Source organism: Nansenia antarctica, assembly GCF_963989245.1.
Source record: "Nansenia antarctica genome assembly, chromosome: 2".
Taxonomy (NCBI): Eukaryota; Metazoa; Chordata; class Actinopteri; order Argentiniformes; family Microstomatidae; genus Nansenia; species Nansenia antarctica.
The window spans coordinates 17,026,322-17,041,887 of record NC_137675.1 but is presented as its reverse complement, the minus strand read 5'-3'; positions in this window follow the sequence as shown (position 1 = coordinate 17,041,887).

The following is a 15,566-nucleotide window of genomic DNA, read 5'->3' as shown; positions in this document are numbered from 1 at the left end:
TTTGGCTATACCTATCTCTCCGATATGGTTCATATCCAGTGGCACTAGTCACCACCACCACCACCACCACCACCACCGCGACCACCATCAGCACCGCCACCACCACCACCACCACCACCGCGACCACCATCAGCACCGCCACCACCACCACCACCACCACCGCGACCACCATCAGCACCGCCACCACCACCACCACCACCACCACCGCGACCACCATCAGCACCGCCACCACCACCACCACCACCACCACCCACCACCACCACCACCACCACCACCACCACCATGACCACCACCACCACCACCGCCACCGCCACCACCACCACCACCACCACCACCACCACCACCAGTACCACCACCACCACCAGTACCACAATCCCCAGCACCATCATCATCCCTACCACCATCAGCACCCCCAGAACCCACCAGCCTCAACCTCTCCCTCTCCACGGGCATTGTGCCCTCCTGCTTCAAGTCACCCGCCATACCGAAAAAGGACAAAGTAACATGCCGAAACAACTGGCGCCCTGTTGCTCTCACTCCCGTAGTGAGCAAATGCTTTTAAAAGTTCATTAAGTCCTGGTCTGCAGAATGCTGCCACCCACCCTGGACCCTCACCAATTTGTCTACCGGAATAACAGATCGCCAGACGCAGCGGCGATTCTACATTAGGAGCAATGCCCCACCAGGCCACCAGGTGAAGCTGTGGTGCAGGATGCTCGTTACATCTGAACATTGTGGCAACTTGTATTTTTATATTTAATACAAAATAGTGATTCAGTGGTGAAATTGGTGTGTATAAATATAATAAACTTCCTTAAACTTCCTTATATCCTTATAGTGCTGTTTTGGAATAATTTCACTATTTGTGTGTGTGTGTGTGTGTGTGTGTGTGTGTGTGTGTGTGTGTGTGTGTGTGTGAGTGTATTGCATTTTTTCATTCAAAAGAATCTCAGAGTGCTACAGAGTTAAAAAAAAAAACAGCCTAAAAACTAAATAAGTGAAAAGCAAAAACAGCCTAAATAATAATCCCACGAATGAACACAGGTTCAACAGTCAAAGGCCTTTTTGAATAAAAAGGTTTTTTGGCCTGTCTTAAAAGAGTCCAGGCTCTGTACTGCCCTTAGCTGGCTAGAAGGCTGTTCCACAGGCTGTTAACGCTGCGGACTGCTATCTCTGCTGTAGCAGGGCACTGGAGCAGTATGCCCAATCATTGCTAGGAAACGTGAGCGTGATTGACATAAGTAGGGAAGAATTACATTGGGTCATGGGGCATAAATGTAATGCCCAATAATGAATTCTACCTAGCAACAAGTGGCGAAAAAAAATTAAACGCTAATGACGTTAACATGACCTGACGTGACAGGAAATGATCACAAAGCAATTCAGTTGGTCTACTGTACGTCTGTTGTTAATGCTAACTAGCCAACAATGAATCGTGTAGATTATTTGTTGACCGAGCGGTTTATTATTTGTTGACCGAGCGGCTGTATATTGATAAAGCTCCGTTAATTAGCCTAGCCTTAATCTTAATGAGGCCTTTGTAGTATAAATAGCCTCTGCTCTGGTGGTGTTTATTTGACATTTAAAGAGATACACTTGATACAATATATAATTGCGTTATACACTATAATATGCTCTGTGTCGCATTGAGCGCTGAAGCTTATTAAGTGTATTCCGTTTTGAAATCGTTTTGCTCCTTGGCACTCACAGAACAGCCCATAGCATAGCCTACCTTTATTTTTTGTAATGGTGACATGATACAAAACTGCCACTCCAGAAATGCCATGCTAAAATCGCCCCTGGACAGACGACACCATTGCCACAGCACTCCACTCACTCACCTTAACAAGGGAAACGTGAGGATGCTGTTAATAGATTACAGTTCAGCATTCAACACCGTAGTCCCCTCCAGACTCGACAGCAAGCTCAGGGACCTAGGCATCGACTCCAGCCTGTGCAACTTGATCCTGGACTTCCTGTCGGACTGAAAACAGGTGGGGAAAATTGGCTCTAAGACCTCCTCCCCTCTGAACAGCACAGGTTCAGCACAGGAGTCCCCCAGGGCTGTGTCCTAAGCCCCCTGCTCTACTCCCTGTATACCCAGATGAAGATCTGAATATTCATTTATGTAAAATAAATAAGGAACACTAGTATTTTGTCAATAATAATATCTGTTAAACAATAAATAACCAATGATGTCATCAAATACATGTTTGTAAGTGGCGTGGCCACTCACAGCTCCAACATGGTGATGAAGTTCACCAGCGACACAACGGTCGGATCACCAACGGTGATGAGATGGCCTACAGGAGGGAGGTCGGCCGCCTGGCTCAGTACAGCCAGGACAATAACCTCTCTCTCAATGCCGACAAGACCATGGAGCTGGTGGTGGACTTCAGGCAGAAGAGGCAGGCACAAGACCCCATCACCATCAACATAGCCCTGCTATGGAGAGGGTCAACAGCATCAAGTTCCTGGGGGTACACATCACCAACGACCTCACCTGGGACGAACATACCAACCAGATGGTGAAAAAAGCACAATGTCGCCTCTTTCATCGTAGGTGGCTGAAAAGGTTTAGCTTCGGGCCAAAGATCCTAGGGGCTTTTTCTTCAGAGGCACAACTGAGAGCATCCTGACAGGATGGGAACGGCACTGCCCAAAATCGCAAAAGATTGTTGACAGCTGAGAGGAGCAGTGGATGTGAGCTTCCCTCCATCCATGACACGTACAAGGACTGGTGTGTCAGAAAGGCCATCAAGATTAGGGACCCCAGCCACCCCAATCAGAAACTGTTCAAGCTACTGGTATCGAAGCCTCAGGGCTAAAACCCAGTGGATGTCAAACCACCCCCAAGCAATCAGGCTCCTGGAGAAATGCACTGGGAAAAAACAACGCCCAAATCAACCCCACGCACACTACAAGAATAAACATATTATATAACTACTTGCACACTACTGGATTACTACTTGACTAATAAACTACTTATACTGTATTTTGAATTTCATCTCATTGTTCTTTGCACAGCATTTTGCACTATTGAAGCCACTGTAGCCATCACTTTATTACTTTATTAGTTTACTTCTTTTGATTTACTTTATCATTGTGGTTTTACCTTCACTTTCTTACCGTATTAATTTCTTACTTTAGTATTACCTATTTTACTTATTTTACTTTACTTTATTATTGTGATTTTCTATCTTGATGCTGCAATGCCAATGTTGAGGAACCAAAGCCAAAGAATTGTGTACTTGCTTGCATTGGCATGTAATAAAGGCGATTCTGATTCTCTGATTCTGATTCTGAGAACACTGTTGCCAGGCCACAGCTGTGTCTTACCTCCCAGTGGGGCAGAGTACATATGCAGGGTGGATCTCCCTCAAATCCCTGACACACGAGACGAGGCACTTTTGGAACAGAAAGACAGACTAACACCTGGGCTCCGATCTCTCTACAGATGGCTCTTTGTTTATGCATGAGAAGGGTTGGGTTAGGTAGGACTTTGTCACTGCTGTCAACAGCTAGCGTTGTTCGCCTCTGGGCATACGGAATTGATCCAATGGGGCAATTAAGAGTTTGATAGGAAAATGAAGTCGATTTGGTCAGTCGATTTTATTTGACATTTGTTTGATGAAATGTTTTATCACAGAGTTTTCTCAATATGTTTCATATGGTTTGCATCTTTCGATTATAAGACGCTTGCATACAGATTTTAAACAGGATTTTGTCCACAGTGTCCAGAGCTGAATGTCAAATATAACCACAAAATAGTGATGTTTGTACTGTAGCAAAGAACACAATGTTCAATGAAGTCTTCCAGTCAATTGGGAACACTATGTCTGATAGTGGTGTGTGTGTGTGTGTGTGTGTGTGTGTGTGTGTGTGTGTGTGTGTGTGTGTGTGTGTGTGTCTGTGTGTGTGTGTGTGTGTCTGTGTCTGTGTCTGTGTCTGTGTGTGTGTGTGTGTGTGTCTGTGTGTGTGTGTGTGTGTGTCTGTGTCTGTGTGTGTGTGTGTGTGTGTGTGTGTGTGTGTGTGTGTGTGTGTGTGTGTGTGTGTGTGTGTGCTCGTGCGCATGCACTTGTGTGTATTTTGAGATGTTGGAGCCGCTGTATCACTGTGACATTTTGTAGACTAGGTTGGTTCAATGAAGTCTTCCAGTCAATTGGGAACACTATGTCTGATAGTGGTGTGTGTGTGTGTGTGTGTGTGTGTGTGTGTGTGTGTGTGTGTGTGTGTGTGTGTGTGTGTGTGTGTGTGTGCTCGTGCACATGCACTTGTGTGTAATGGAGTGACTATAAGGCTGAGATATTGCTCCCTGTGTTACTCGCTAATGATTGGTCGACAGGTCAATACAATACATTTGGTTTGTGTTCTGGCTTTGCAACATGCTAATGCATAGAGGCTAGAAACCAGCCAATAGACCTCTGTGCCACTGAGGTGTAAACTAAGGGTTGTTCCTCCCTGGGATGCTCTACGACGTGTTATTGATCCTACTGGGCAGCCAAAGTGAGGAGGGGATATTATTGGCAGGGGGAGGTTGAGCTATGGCCCTACTCGGTTGTCCAGGAAGCTAGTGGCTAGTTGCCACAAACCACAAACCAACTGAACTCAAAGGTATGCCAGGTTTAATGTTCTGTCTATCACACTGTTAGCATGTACGATTTTATTTGTAGAGTTGTGTTATGTTTTTGCTCTAAATAATACACATCAGTGGTCAAGTCTACACAATGTATCATTTCAGTCTTTGCTTTGTATTTTCACAAAAAAACCTCAATATCAGTCAAGGAATATCTGTACAAAGGATGCCGTCTGCGACTGCTGCAATCATTTATTTTCTCTCCCTAAACTGTTTTGAAAAATTATATCAAAGAGGGACTGTTATTTCCCTGAGTGTCGAACGCGCATAGCAATGCGCACAACCCCACAGGGAATCAGGACCCTCTCTTATCAACAACCTTTGATTTCACGTGGCCCGTAACCAGGCAACCCACGGCAACGTAATTACCGTTCATATGTTCTATGTCTAGAGCGTTCACTTTTTACACACAACTATTTTCCTCGTCCCCCCGCACTCGCGTTTACAAAATGTAAAAGCTGCGGTTGAATAAAAAGATGTAAATATCATCCCTGCAATTTTCTGCTTTGGATACCCCTGAATTTGAACCTGGTTATCAAACACGTCTCATTGTGAAAATGGGATAAATGCAGTAGGTAATGCAGTAGGAACACAACTATGGTGACAGTTTGTTTGTTTGTCTTAGTCTTTTTCCACGTTCTCGCTATTGGATAGCAGTATAACAAGGGGATGCCAGGGTTTTATTTGACATCCCATCATCGGTGCAGAATCATGTTGATCTAGTATAGCCACTGGTCATCGATTGTTTGTTATTATAAGTATCATTCACCTCAAATGAACCTAGAGCCACCAGTGAGGGGCAGAGAGAGTGACAAGGGGATAGAAAAAGAGAGAGAGAGTGACAGAGAGAGAGCAAGAGGGAGACAGAGAGTGAGAGAGAGAGTGTGTGTGTGTGTGTGTGTGTGTGTGTGTGTGTGTGTGTGTGTGTGTGTGTGTGTGTGTGTGTGTGTGCGTGTATATATGTGTGTGTGTGTGTGTGTGTGTGTGTGTGTGTCTTCATTAAGGTGCAAGCCGACGGCGGACCTGACGGTGGGTGTTTCCCTCCCCGCCCCCAATCCCACAACCTTCCATTCCCACTCCCACTTCCACTAATCGCTCTCTTGCTCTGGGACGTAAAATGGACTCAGGTAGCACAGCTCAAACAGAATTAGCCCTAATTCTGCCTCATTTGGCAGCGCGAGTACTCCGGCCTCCCTCTGTGGATGGCCACTTCCTGATTAAACAACTCTGGGTAAATACACCCGCCACCGATTCAGGGCCCCTCTCTCAATCAAGGTTAGGTTGTTCTGTACATACAGTACAGTACACCACACACTCATAAGAGAGAAGAGACTGGATATCTGGTCGCCGGTAGAGAGAAAGTCCTATTTGAAAGGAGAGTTTTGTGGGGGACAGTAGGCTATTTTGAGATGTTGGAGCCGCTGTATCACTGTGACATTTTGTAGACTAGGTTGGTTCGGCTCGTTCTGTGCAGGAGGAAGCTTGTGTGAAATAACATCCTGGAACACTGCCTTTCAGTGGAAAAGCAGCCATCCTGTAACTCGCCGAAAACCAGAGCCAACGTAATGAGTTACAGCCGAAGCATTGATGTTTTGAATTTGTTATTGATTCGGACGTATCGGGCAAGCTGTCAAATGCAGAGATTTGTTGAGGGGAACTGTGTAGGTGGTGTAGGATTTGATTTATACTGTACCGAAGCTCGTTTATTATTACATTTAGTCTCATACTTCAACAATGTGAGACTAGAATCATGAAATATGTATTTCAAAAGGTAATGTACACGCATTAATGTTGAAAACAATCTAATAAACTCCTAGGCTTCCGTTTGTATAAATCATTTGCTTGGATTTGTGCTGGTCATTTTTCGGAAATTCATAAGAAAATATGCCCCCATATACCCACCCATCCACACACACACACACACACACACCTACACACACCTACACACACCGCACACCAAACAACAGAGTCGTAGAGATGATGATTCTCTATGCCTACACAAACATTGATAACATTTTCATTGACACACTGTGGCCATTGCGCCACCCGCCACCACCAGCTCAGTGGGGTCGTACGTGCCATTTCACACCATTAATCTGGCTGGTGTTTACTCTGGATAAATCACTCACCCCCAGCACCTGTTGGGAAGCTTTAATGACATCTCCCGTTGAGCTGCTTGTGTGGCCATCGCAGACACTGATGTGGCTAATGTGGTTGTGGTCGACTATTAGGCCGAGGGCATCGCCTCCCTCATCCCTCCCTCTCTCTCTCTCTCACTCTCTCTCTCTCTCTCACTCTCTCTCTCTCTCACTCTCTCTCTCTTTCTCTCACTCTCTTTCTCTTTCTCTCACTCTCTTTATGCACTCTTTCTCCCTCATTTTCTCTCTCACACTCATACAGGCACGCATGCAACACACACACACACACACACACACACACACAGACACACACACACATCCTCACATACTCACTCTCCGTCTGGTTCTGTCTCCTTCACAGCCTCTCTTACTTTCAGTTTTTTTTTCTCTCTCTCTTCTACTGCAGTTCTCTCTCTGCTACTGCAGTTCCCAATTAAGTTTCCCAGTCCTCGCTACCCTTTCACATATGTATGGAGCACTGGGTTTTAGACAAGACATGAAATGTACATTGTATTTCTTTGACCCTCCCTCTTGTGTCCTCTCTCTCTCCCTCTGTCTACCTGTCTCTCGATATGACTTTCTCTTCTGTTCTTCCCTCTTTGTCTGTCTCTCCTCCCCCCCCCTCTCTCCCTCTCTCTCTGTCTCTCTAGACTTGCATCCACCCACCACAAAGTGGAAGGTGCCTGTGAAAAAGCACCCTATTTTCACTCCACACAATTTTTCCTTAACACTCAGATATTCTTTGCCCTGAGGGGCTTACAACAGTAACGCAACCATTACCATGGTGCTCTCTAATGGGATTAACATGAGTAAGATCAGAACAAAATGGCTCAAAGTTTTATAAATAACTAAGTTAACTTTTTATTTTTTAGAGTTGCAATGAGGCATCTTGAGGCGTACACTACCCTTACAGTTTTTCTCGATTGGTTTTGTTACACCATTTATTGCCCACAGCAATAACATACATTGGCACAGTAACACATTAACATCAGCATTAACATATCCAGCTGAAGAGTTTCTCATTGCTTTCACAAAAAATGATAATGTTAACCACATTTTTGCAAAAGAGTTAACACAACCCTCCACATTCTGTGTCCTCCACAAGACACACACATCAATTGAGGAAGTGTTGACAAACAAACAGCCTGCTTGATTTTCTATATTTTAGATGAATTCGAGTTTATATTTAAAGTAAGCAATCATATTTTCTGTAACAGGCGCAGTACTTCCATATATAGTACAACGTTGTTCTGCTAAGAAAATAGTAAAATTGATTGTTTTTCACCTTTGTTTTCAAATGAAAGGAATGCATATTGAGGGTTCTAGCTACTATTTAGTTGTGTCATTATGAAATCGATGGTTGGATTTAACTTTTCATTAGATAACAAAGGATATTGTTTTGATGCACTTCTTTTGTGACAGTTTTAAGAGTTATAGAACATTTTTCTAAAGAAATGTGGTGTTTTGGCAAACGTGATAATAACTGTTCTCTCTGTGGTACCATTTTAATCTACTTCAGCAGCTATACCAGGTAAAAAAAGCAGAATTAATTCGCTATGGGTCTCTCTATGGGACCCTTTGCATTTACCCATCGACAAAAGGCAGCATTGTCATGGAAACCATTTCCCACGACCCCTATGTTCTGAGAGTGGAATGATAATTACGAGCCTGTGAGAGTACAGGAGGGAGAGACACCTTCACTATCTCGGGTTACCTATACTCTTTTAAACAAACTCCAAACTTTGATTTGATTTATTGAAAGTTATACCGTTCTCGCCATTCCCCCCGATGTGATGAGCGATATCCTGACTGTGGAGAATTCACTCTTCTGCATGAATCAGAATGATATACTATAGCTGTAAGGGACAGGTACAGTACAAGTTAGTTAGGAAGTTTACAGATCACAAGAGGTATTATGGTATACAGCCCTTCCTCTTTTCTGAAATGACATGAGCATGTTGGTTTAAGAGCTTTTGGGCGTCTTTCCACACACATAATTCACTAATGTACAGGTACACATTACAGAGTACAATTCTTAGGTTCAGGTTCTTCGGCAATGGCATTGCAATAGAATACAAAATCAACAGTAATAGAATGGAAAAGTAAAAAGTAAGGTAATTAATCAAAAATAGTAGAATAAGGTAATAAAGCGATAAAGTGATGGTAGTTGCTACTACAGTCATACTGCTGTAGAACAGTAGTACAAAATGCTGTGCATGTTACAATGAGATGAAATGCAATATCATACAGTATGCAAATTTCAATCCTGCAAACTGCGACACTTTAAATGAATGTGCAATATGACAACCCTAGTCGTCTTATCTGTACAGTATAGTATAGTGGATAGTGTACATAGCCTTTATTTATGTAAACCAGCTCCTTTCTCTTCTTGTTTTTTTTTGTTTTTTTTTCTTTCCTAGCACCAGGGGAGCCCCCCCTCCCAAATTTCGTTGTTTGGTACCTGTACTATATCAATGACAATAAAGACCATTCATTCATTCATTCATTCAATACTATAGTTCAGATACGATACAGTACAGGAAGTTCAAGTAGTAGTCAGGTGGTGCAGAAATGCTGTGCAGGTTACAATGAGATGAAACATGGTCACTATGCTCACTATGTACATCTCCAGTCATGTGAAAAAGATAAGACATCCCATGAAAACCATTGTCTTTTTCCACATATTTAAACAGACATTTGATCTTTGTATTGAGAGATGGGGGTAACATACCTAAACACAAAAAAGTCAAATGTAATTAATAGAAATGCAATGTTCCTGTAAGGAAAAAGTTAGGACACCCCCACATTTATTACTACTTAAAATACCTAAAATTAGAATTAAGTGCACCACATCAGGTGCAAATGATTAGAACATTGTTAGAGAGGATTTTGGAGGAGCCCGTCTTATTTAAACCTTAGACATTCAGTTTGGTTTGCTCGTGTCACCATGGCAATATCAAAATAGCTCTCTGAGGCTTTTAGAAAGAAGAAGAATGTGTACGAGTCTGGGAAGGGATTTAAAAAGACCTCCAAACAATAAAAAATCTGCCATTCCACTGTCCGGAAAAACATTTAAAACAACTGCCAACATGGCCAGGTCAGGCTATAGCAAGTTCAGCCCAAGAGCAGACCGCAAGATGCTTAAAGAAGTCTCCAACAATCCTAAAATGTCATCACGGGACCTACAGTTAGCTCTTGCCATAGTTGATGTCAAAGTACATACCATCAGAAAGAGACTGCACAAGTTTGATTTTCATGGGAGGTGTGCAAGGAGGAAACCCTTGCTTTAAAAAAAAAAAAAAAAATAATCAGGGCAAGACTAAAATTGGCCAGAGAACACCTAGACAAACACCAGGATTTCTGGAACAATATGCTTTGGACAGATGAATCCTAAGTTGACATGTTTGGCACAAACCAAAGACAGCATTTGAGCACAAGAACCTGAAACCAACTGTGAAGCATGGGGGTGGAGATGTCATGGTTTAGGGCTGTTCTGTTGCAGCAGGGCCTGGACGGCCCTCCATCATAGAATCCACTATGATTGTTTTTATTGTATCAGAGGGTGCTTGAGGAAAATGTGAGACCATCTGTCAAAAAATGTAAACCGAAGCAGATGTGGACCATGCAACAGGAGTCAGGACAATGACCCAAAACTATCCCCACCCAAAAGGAATGGCTCAAAAGAAAGAAATTGAGAGTTCTGGAATGGTCAAATCAAAGCCCAGAAATCGTAATCCTATTAAGATGCTGTGGGGTGATTTGAAACGGGCTATGCATGCAAAACACCCCTCAAACATCACACAACTGAAATAATTCTGCATGGAGGAGTGGGAAAAAACTCTCCCAATCGATGTCAGAGACTGGTAGACTGGAAACGTCTAATTGAGGTTATTTCAGCCAAAGGGGGCAATACCAGCTATTAGGGCTTAGGGTGTCCTACATTTTTCCTCAGTAGGTTTTCCTCAGTAGTTTCCTCGCATCAGAGGAGTCATGAAGTCTTGCACATTTTCCCTATTCAGAATTAATTAACACATCATCTTTCTGAAGGAACCATTATAAACACATACGGTTTCTATAGGTCTCTGACAGGTTGAGCCCATGACTCTTTTTTTCTTTATTTGTTTTGACCTGGCATAATGATGAGAAATGTAAGTGTTACATCAGTGTGTGGGCTCGTCAGATTGCCCCTCGGAGAGGAAATTAACACACGTGGGTGTGATGAGTTATCAGTCAATCTCAAATATTATCGCTAATGACCTCCAAAAACAAAACAAAAGACAGACGAGCATTGATACAGAATGCTAATGAAACAGCCGAGCACGTGGGGGGGGGGGTCATAGTCTCTCAGTCGCCGTCACATGGAAAAACGTTTCTCAGTTAAAAGGCCCCGTTTGACGCATTCATGCATTACTAATGGAATCTCATTCCCAAGCTAGTTGAATAAACCTTGTTCAATAACCTTGTGTTGTTCAAATAGCACGTTGCATTAGTGAGAAGATTTATTTGATTTCTAAGCAACGAGTAGCAATGAAGGTCTGGCCGGTTTTCTGTTTAATTCCTGGTGATTCAGCCTACAGTTAAAGTTAACCGTGGCATAATAACAGATCATCAAGGCGGGAACAGCATGAGAACACTCTCAGGGCCATTCCTCTGTTCTTACAGCATAGAGACATTCAGTCAATGCACTAATATTATGATCAAATGATTTAGGATTCACTGTAGGCCTATGCTTGTATCTTTTTTAGTTGCTATCGAGTTGCTGAAAACTGAAGGTGGTATATCATGTGCACTGTGATCATGTTGGAGCCTATAAAAGATTTGAAAATAGTCCTTGGAGATTTTGCTACCGTTTCATTTCCGTGCGTGGGAGAACACCTTCTATTCATATATTGATTCCTCTATATCATATCATGTCCAGTGCCACTCATCTTGTATATCAGAACAGGGCATTTCAGAAGTGTAGAATTCATTCTTACCTGGGGGAATTGGGAGCATTGTTAGTTCTGTGAATAGACACCTGCCTGCAAGCTAGTCAGTCTTCCGTCTCCTCTATCATTCCAGAGACGTGAGAGAGAAAATAGTAGACATGAAGGTATTTTCCTGTTCTAAAGGGCCCAGCTAGGCCCAGAAAAGGTATATTGGGTATAAGATTTTTTCAATTTTCAATCGTCAAAAGGTAGCCCTACAGGCTACATACAGTCTGTTTCCCCCCGCTCCCTTGCCTATTGTGTTTTGTTCAGTTCACTTTGATGTTTCCCCTGAGTTCAACTCAGTTATGGAAAACCTTGCTAGACATTTGCTATGAAGAAAGTCAGGGTGATGTATGATACTATGATATGATGTCGCCTATTGTGTTTTGAACGGTATGATGGGTATAAAATGTACACGTGTGAACATGTTTACATGAAGAGAGAGCATGATCCCTGCACAAAATGATTGGAGGAAGGGCAGTAGTTTATACCCCCCATACTTACTCCATTATTGAACGTATACATTCCACTTGTGTTAGTGTGTTTCTGAAGTAACTTTGAGAGCAGATACAAAGGTAAACATGATGGATGTTTGCAGTGTTAAAACTTGACACATCCCTGGCAAACCCAATCTGGTGTAATTCAGAAGCAGTGGAACAGCCTGTTCAATTCCTACAAGAATGGCTGTGCTGCATACCAGGTAGATAGCCATCACAACCAACAAACAAAAGCAATAATGCTACGTTATAGGGCTATTTGGTGCTTTTGGGGGTAACAGAACAGGGTACGTGAGGAGCATAAATGGGCTTTGCAAAATGCATTAGAAGTCTTTTTCTCGTAAAACAAAGATGAACCAATGACCCCCCCCTCTCTCTATTTCTCCATCCACCGATCGATTTGAGGCACTCTGGGGAAAAAGCTCTCACAACAGGTTCGTGGCACTGACCCATGTTCTGGGCAGAGCAGGGCCTCTGCATTTCTAGCATTTTCTGAATGAAAAAAACGGGTTGATAGCTTTTACATCATTGATAGAGGCTATGCCGGCCTATTTTGTTTGTTTCAGACTCTCGTTAATGTCATACCATTAGCAAGTACTACTTTGGCCATGCGGATACTATGCTCGCCAGCGGTTAAAAGCAGTGGCTGTTGTTGCTGATGATATTCCAATTCCAAGTTCGTTCTTTATTTCCCCCAGAGCTAAAATAAATGGAACCCTCACCTGCAATGAATGCATATTGCTACGCTAACATTTTCAATTGGAAGCTTTGTCACGTATCTTCTTTTATAGACAGGTTTTATGATTGAATATTATTCGCCTGCAGCAATTTTTGTTTTTATTAGGCTACCTCACGATTTAATTCAAGTTGTTTACTCACTGAACATGTCACCCCAGTCTGACATGTAGGTCAAGTTTAGATGAAAGGAGGGATACATGCACATTTCAAATCAGTGAAAATCAAAGAGAGAGGAGAGAGAGCAAAGAAAGAAAGAGATAGATAAAGAGAGAGCAAAGCGAGAGAGAGAGATTGATAGGTAAATTGCCTGCTAGGCTGCAAAGTTGACTAACTAAGTATGGAAGTTGACTAACTGTATGCTAACCTGACATTGGTCAAGATGGTATTGGGTATTTGGATATGTCTGAGTGGCTGATGTAATTTGTGACTTAAACTGAATAGAATAGAATAATTTATTTAAAAACATTAAAAAAAAATATATATATATATATATACAGTAGTACCAGTTAAAAGTGTGGACACACTTCCCCATTCAATTTAAATGAATACAAAATAAACCTGAATACTTAAACCTGAAACCTGAAACCCATAAAACTGAATACTTAAAATCCAAAATGATCATAGCCTAATTTAGAGAAGTGTGAGAAAAAGAGCTGTAATGAGTAAGGAGTGTTAAACATCTTGCAAATAGGAGCAATGACAATGGACAACACCAATAACAAGCCGAGAAATGATTGTTATTTTTGTGAACCAAAATGAGAAATGAGTTCCAAATGCATGTGTGTTTTTGCAACACTGACACATCAAAGGTGTTGTTCTTGTAATTTCCAAGCAAAATATAACAAATAGACTGTCTTGTAAAAAGATAAATTCACTTTAGATTTCAGTATACCTGTAATAAGTCAGTCCACCTGAGGGTGAAATAACGTCAGAGGCAAAACAATGGAAATAAAAGTTGGACAAGGTTAATGTTTCAAGAGCTCTTGGCCGAGACACATTGACAATAAGATAAGTTTGAGCCCCCTTTAAGATATAAATTGGTTGGGTAACCTTGGATAAACTTTTACTGTCATTGCTGAGCAGCTAGTGTTGAAGAATACGAAAACCTCTTGGATGTGATTTCATTTTTTAGCAGGCAATCAGGCTGTCATTGCATGTTGGCAGCCATTGTACAAAAGGATCACTGTGAATAGCGGTTGATTGCTGTGACATCTCAATATGTGAATGTTTGACCAGGTAAAGCTCAGCCATCATAGATATGCATATATTTTGAACGTATTTCTATTCAGAGTCATTGAGACATTCATACTGAACCCTGATGAAATGGGTTGTGTGTGTGTGTGTGTGTGTGTGTGTGTGTGTGTGTGTGTGTGTCTGTGCACGCGCATGCTAAACAGCTCTGTAGCTTGATCCCAGGTCAGAATGTACTTCAACCACACATAGAGATTGAGGATGTCTCAGACCCCACTGGGACACATTTGACCAAACTTGGGTGAATGACGAGTCTTGCCATATATAATGTTTAGGAGCTTCGAGGTGACGCTGACCCATTTACATTTAAAATGTTTTACATTTAGCAGTCTTGTGATGGTGTGGGTTAAGTAATAGGTTATCAAAAAACCAGTACACGTTCCGGTAATTATGTTCAGTCATATGTTTGAATTATCACAAATTCACACAAGGAGGGACATTATCATTCGTAAGTATACACAGCTCCCGCCCCCCATATTAAACAATGCATATTCATCAACCACAGCTCCGGTAGCCAGGTACTAGGTATCCTGTGATGGTTTACAGCAGGTACAGATGGCAAGATTTTATTCACCACCTTTCCCTCTTCCTCTCCCATGCACACGAACACACATACAGCTGACAGTATAATTTATATTACTCTAATTTACAGCCTACATAATTATTGTTCAATTTCCGATTTTGCCATTTGTCTTTTTAAATATTTTTGCTTATATATTGTTGTTTTTTATGTCCTATACACCAACCTCACCAAGTCAATTTCCTGTATGTGCAAATATACTTGGCAATAAAAAGAATTCTGATTGCCTTGCTATTGAACGGAGGCTGCCATCTAACCCTGCTCAGCCTCTATTCTCTCTCTGTGTTTGCATTAATTAATTTGACTAAATGTCAGTGGCTGCTGGCGAAGGTGCAGGCGATTAAAGAAGGTGATCATTTAACAGGTCATGATTTTGATAAGGGCAATTAGCCCACAAGCTGCTGGGGGAAAATCAATGTCTTTGAGGCAAGCAAGGCAGCCTGCTGGAAAGCCCCAAGACCAAGACTGTTAACATACACAGTGTAAGAGAGGAGGGAGGCCATTGTGAAAAGGTGATTTCAACAGAATTGGTTGAATACATATAGTAGTATTGTTTGTGTGGTTTATGTGTCTGTATTTGTTTCCTTTTTTGGGTGTACTCCCAGACTACTCACAAAGATGTCCATCAACATTGTTAAGAGGGGGTCTTTATACAGAATACAGAACAATAGAGTAGACTTTATGGAGATGTTCCGCATATGAGAGCAGATGAGATGATGACTTATTGTCTGCTTGCTCAGAAATTTCTTCTTTGGC